The following is a 6,117-nucleotide window of genomic DNA, read 5'->3' as shown; positions in this document are numbered from 1 at the left end:
TGTGGTGATTGGGGGTCTTGAGGCCCGTGTAGACTTGTTGCTCTTAGATATGGTGGACTTTGATATCATTCTGGGCATGGATTGGTTATCACCCTATCACTCCATCTTGGACTGCCATGCCAAGACTTTGACTTTAGCCTTACCGGGTATGCCTCGCTTAGAGTGGAGAGGGACTCCAGGTCATTCTACCCGTAGTGTCATATCGTACGTGAAGGCTCGACGTATGGTCGAGAAGGGGTGTCTGGCCTATTTGGCCTATGTTCGTGATTCTAGTGCCGAGGTTCCTCATATAGATTCTATGCCTATTGTCCGGGAGTTTCCCGATGTTTTCCCCTTCAGACCTGTCGGGTATGCCACCCGACAGGGACATTGATTTTTGTATTGATTTGGCTCCGGGCACCCAGCCCATTTCTATTCCGCCATACCGAATGGCCCCGCCGGAGTTGAAGGAGTTAAAGGACCAGTTGCAGGATTTGCTAGATAAGGGTTTCATTAGACCCAGTGTTTCACCTTGGGGCGCGCCAGTGTTATTTGTCAAGAAGAAGGACGGATCGATGAGGATGTGAATAGATTACCGGCAATTGAACAAGGTAACGATTAAGAATAAGTATCCACTGCCGAGGATTGATGATTTGTTCGACCAGCTTCAGGGTGCCAAAGTATTCTCCAAGATCGACTTGCGGTCTGGCTACCATCAGTTGAGGATTAGGGCATCCGATGTCCCTAAGACAGCTTTCCGTACTCGGTATGGGCATTATGAGTTCTTGGTCATGTCATTTGGGTTGACCAATGCCCCAGCGGCGTTTATGGAGTTGATGAACCGAGTGTTCAGGCTATATTTGGACATGTTTGTGTTAGTCTTTATTGATGATATTTTGGTGTACTCCCTCAGCCAGGAGGAGCACGAGCACCACCTTAGAGTGGTTCTTCAGACTCTGAGGGATAGTCAGCTATATGCCAAGTTCTCGAGGTGCGAGTTTTGGCTAAGTTCAGTTGCATTTCTAGGTCACGTTGTATCAGCAGAGGGTATTCAGGTGGACCCGAAGAAGATAGAGGCAGTCAAGAACTGGCCTAGACCAGCATCAGCGACAGAGATTCGGAGTTTCTTAGGGTTAGCAGGCTACTACAGACGGTTCGTGGAGGGATTTTCATCTATTGCAGCCCCGATGACCAGATTGACCCAGAAGGGTGCCCAGTTCAGATCGTCAGATGAGTGTGAGGCGAGCTTTCAGAAGCTCAAGACAGCTCTGACTACGGCACCGGTGTTGGTTTTACCCACAGGATCAGGGCCCTATACAATCTACTGTGATGCTTCCCGTGTTGGGCTTGGAGCAGTGTTGATGCAGGACGGCAAGGTCATTGCCTATGCTTCGAGACAATTGAAGATTCATGAGAAGAACTATCCAGTGCATGATCTAGAGTTGGCAGCCATAGTTCACGCCTTAAAGATTTGGAGGCACTATTTGTATGGCGTGGCATGTGAGGTGTTCACTGACCACAAGAGTCTTCAGTACTTGTTCAAGCAAAAGGAGTTGAATTTGAGGCAGAGGAGGTGCTTGGAGTTATTGAAAGACTATGATGTCACCATTTTATATCATCTGGGGAAGGCCAATGTGGTGGCCGATGCTTTGAGTAGGAAGTCAGCCAGTATGGGCAGTCTTGCTTATATTCCGGTCAGTTAGAGGCCGCTTGCTCTGGATGTTCAGGCTTTGGCCAATCGATTTGTGAGGCTGGATATTTCTGAGCCTAGCCGAGTATTAGCTTGCACGGTCGCTCGCTCTTCATTATTGGAGCGTATCCGTGATTGGCAGTTTGATGATCCCCATTTGTGTGTCCTTAGAGACACGGTGCAGCGCGGAGGCGCCAGGCATGTTACCTTAGATGCGGATGGAGTTTTGAGATTGCAGGGGAGAGTTTGTGTGCCCAATGTGGATGGACTTCGAGAGTTGATCTTAGAGGAGGCCCATAGTTCCCGGTACTCTATTCATCCGGGCGCCGCGAAGATGTACCAGGATTTGCGGCAGCATTATTGGTGGTGTAGAATGAAGAAGGATATTGTTGCATATGTGGCTCGGTGTTTGAATTGTCAGCAGGTTAAGTATGAGCAGTAGAGGCCTGGTGGTTTATTTCAGAGGATTGAGCTTCCCGAGTGGAAGAGGGAGAGGATCACTATGGACTTCGTTACCGGACTTCCGTTGACTCGGAAGAAGTTCGATGCGATATGGGTTATTGTTGATAGGCTGACCAAGTCAGCGCATTTCATTCCTGTAGCAGTCTCTTATTCATCCGAGAGATTAGCTGAGATTTATATCCGGGAGATTGTTCGCCTTCATGGTGTGCCGGCATCTATCATTTCGGACCGGGGTACGCAGTTTACCTCGCGCTTCTGGAGAGCACTTCAGCGAGAGTTGGTCACACGGGTTGAGTTGAGCACAGCATTTCATCCCTAGACGGACGGTCAGTCCGAGCGGACTATTCAGATTTTGGAGGATATGCTTCGAGCTTGTGTTATTGACTTTGGAGGTTCGTGGGATCAGTTCTTGCCTTTAGCAGAGTTTGCCTACAACAACAGCTACCAGTCGAGCATCCAGATGGCTCCTTATGAGGCTTTGTATGGTAGGCGGTGCCGGTCTCCGATTGGATGGTTTGAGCCGGGAGAGGCTCGGTTGATAGGTACGGATTTGGTTCAGGAGGCCTTGGACAAGGTCAAGATCATTCAGGATAGGCTTCGTTCAGCTCAGTCTAGGCAAAAGAGCTATGCAGATTGTAAGGTTCGAGATGTAGCTTTCATGGTTGATGAGCGGGTATTGCTCCGAGTGTCGCCTATGAAGGGCGTGATGAGATTTGGGAAGAAGGACAAGCTTAGCCCTAGGTACATTGGTCCGTTTGAGATTCTTGATCGAGTGGGAGAGGTGGCTTATAGACTCGCATTGCCGCCTATAGCCGTGCATCCAGTTTTTCATGTATCCATGCTTCGGAGGTATCACGACGATCCAGCCCACGTGTTAGACTTCAGTACTGTCCAGTTGGACAAGGATTTATCCTATGAGGAGGAGCCGGTAGCTATTCTAGACCGGCAGGTTCGTCAGTTGAGATCCAAGAGTTTTCCTTCTGTTCGTGTTCAGTGGAGAGGTCAGCCTCCTGAGGCATCGACCTGGGAGTCCGAGTCTGATATGCGGAGCCGTTATCCCCTTCTTTTCCCCGACTCAGGTACGTCTTTCTTTTGTCCGTTCGAGGACGAACGATTGTTTTAGAGGTGGAGAATGTGACGACCCAAAGGGGTCATCACTTGTTCCTTACTCTTTCTGTGCTTCCGAGGCCTCGAAAACCTCATTTAGGGTTGCCTCAATTTATGTGCGCAGTCCGGGCGCGTAGCCGGAAAGCTTAAATATGAATTCTGTGTGAAAAATGCTAAATTTTGATATTAATATGAATATATTTGACTTCGGTCAATATTTTGGGTAAACGGACCCGTGATTTGACGGTCCCGGAGGGTCCGTAGAAAAATATGGGACTCGGGCTCCCGGAATTGAATTCCGAGGTTCCAATCGCGAGAAATGAATTTTTGAGTAAAATTGTTTTTCTGAAATTATTAGGGAAATTGGAAATGAAATTTGATTAAAAGACTGTGGTATCGGGCCCGTATTTTGGTTCTGGCGCCCGGTACAAGTCTTATATATGGTTTAAGCGCTTTTTGTGAAGTTTGGTTGAAATTGGACGTCGTTTGACGTGTTTCGAACTTAAAACTCTAAATTTGAAAGTTTATGAAGTTTGAAGAAAAACTAGGGATTTTGAGGTATGATTCGTTGTTTTTGATGTTATTTTGGCGATTTGATCACGCGAGTGAGTCTGTAGGATGTTATTGAGGTTGTGTGCATATTTGGTTTGGAGCCCCGAGGGCTCGGGTGAGTTTTGGATAGGTGTCGGATTGCATTTCTCATTTTTGGAAAAATCTAATATCAGCTGATCTGCAGGATTCGCATTTGCGAAGCCAGAGTTCGCAAATGCGAAGGTCCAGCTATCGCAAATGCGAAGGTTGGTTCGCAAATGCGAAACCAGCCTAGGCCGGCCAAGGTTCGCAAATGCGAAGCCAAATATCGCAAATGCGATGGTCACTGGTTCGCAAATGCGAGACCCAATTCGCAAATGCGAAGGTCCCCTGGTTGGCCTGAGTTGGCAAATGCGAACAGTAATGTCGCATTTCCCAAGCCTGCAGGGTTCGCAATTGCGAACCCAACTTTGCATTTCCCATATCCGCAGCCCAGCAAATTTTATACTTAGTCGAATTTTAGACCATTTTTCACCCACTTTCAAAATACAACTCCTTGGGCGATTTTTCAAGAACAAGCTTCATCCCAAATTATTTGTAAGTCGATTTTTACTCAATTCTTTCAATCATTAACATCATTTAACATGTTTTCCACTTAAAATCAATGGTTTTCATGGGTGAAATTGGGGGTTTTGGGTAGAACCTAGGTTTTCTAAAAATTTGGGGATTTGGACCTCAATTTGAGGTCCGATTTCAAAATAAATTACATATTTGAGTTCGTGGGGGAATGGGTAACCGGGTTTTGGTTCGAACCTCGGGTTTTGACCACGTGGGCCCGGGGGGCAATTTTGAAATTTTTGGGAAAAACTTGGGAATTTCATTTTTATGCATTCAAATTGATTCATTTAGTGTTTATTAAAGTAATTGAGCAATTTGTGACAAGATTCGAGCGGATTGGAGGTGGAATCACGGGGTAAAGCCATAGTTGAGGCTTGAGTCGAGTTCAAGGCTTTGAGGTAAGTGTTTGGTTTAACTCTAGCTTGAGGAAATAGGAGTTGAGTCTTGTTTGCTACTTGCTAAGTGATCGAGTATGGTGTATAGGCATGGTGACGAGTATCTATACATTGGTGTCTAGCATGACCGTGAGTCCTTAAAATGCGATTATCATGATTTCTGTTGTAAATTCCGTGCTTAATTGAGGATATCTATGTATTGTAAAGAACATGTGAAAGACATTACGATGATTTGATTCTCTAGAACAATGGCTCGAATGGTAAAGTAATTTATAAAGTAAGAAACGAAAGAAAGAGATGATTTATTGGTTATTCCCTTGCCGGGACGTTTTGTTGGTTGTTGATTTTCTCCCTTGCCGGGATATTGAGTTTATTGATATTGTTCCCTTGCCGGGATTTTCTTCCATTGTTTGTTTACTTCTTTGCCCCGTATTTGTGACCGTTGTTTGGGTGAGAAAGAATGATATTGGTGGATCGGGTTGCACGCCGCAACAGTGATAAATGATATTTGTGGATCGGGTTGCACGCCGCAACAATGATAAACAACATATATATAGATCGGGTTGCACGCCGGAACAATGATATTTTTGGGTCGGATTGCGCGCCGCAACAATGATATTCATGGGTCGTGTTGTGCGCCGCAACAATGATATTTGAGGGTCGGGTTGCACGCCGCAACAATGCTAAATGATATTTATGGATCGGGTTGCACGCCGCAACAATGATATTTGAGGGTCGGGTTGCACGCCGCAACAATGCTAAATGATATTTATAGGATCGGGTTGCACGCCGCAACAATGATATTTGAGGATCGGGTTGCACGCCGCAACAATTGCTGATTCAAGTGTGTTTATTTGGAATATTCGTTTCTTGATTCGCTGTAAATTCTTTGGCTGCTTCTACCTTTATATCGTGGTTTCCTAATTGTAACTGTTGCCTCCCCATAACATGTTCCCCCTTCTGTTATTGACTGTTTACTTCCTGTATTTCTTTTCGTTGTATGTATATATTTGAACTGCACAGCTTTATCTGGTAGTCTGGTCCTAGCCTCGTCACTACTTCGCCGAGGTTAGGCTAGGCACTTACCAGCACATGGGGTCGGTTGTGCTGATGCTACACTCTGTGCTCTTTTGCACAGATCCAGGTTTTGGTCAGCAGCTCCAGTAGCGTGGGTGCAGGTTTCCAGTCCAGCGAGATACCGAGGTAGCCTTGCAGGCGTCCGCAGGCCCGGCGTCTCCCCTATCCTTTATATTTGACTGTTATCTCATTGTATCCGAGACAAAACAGAGATGTTTCTTTCAGACCTTGTATTTAGTATTCTTAGAAGTTCGTGAG

The sequence above is a fragment of the Nicotiana attenuata genome, unplaced genomic scaffold (genome assembly GCF_001879085.1).
Source record: "Nicotiana attenuata strain UT unplaced genomic scaffold, NIATTr2, whole genome shotgun sequence".
Lineage (NCBI taxonomy): Eukaryota > Viridiplantae > Streptophyta > Magnoliopsida > Solanales > Solanaceae > Nicotiana > Nicotiana attenuata.
This window is presented reverse-complemented; position numbering follows the sequence as displayed.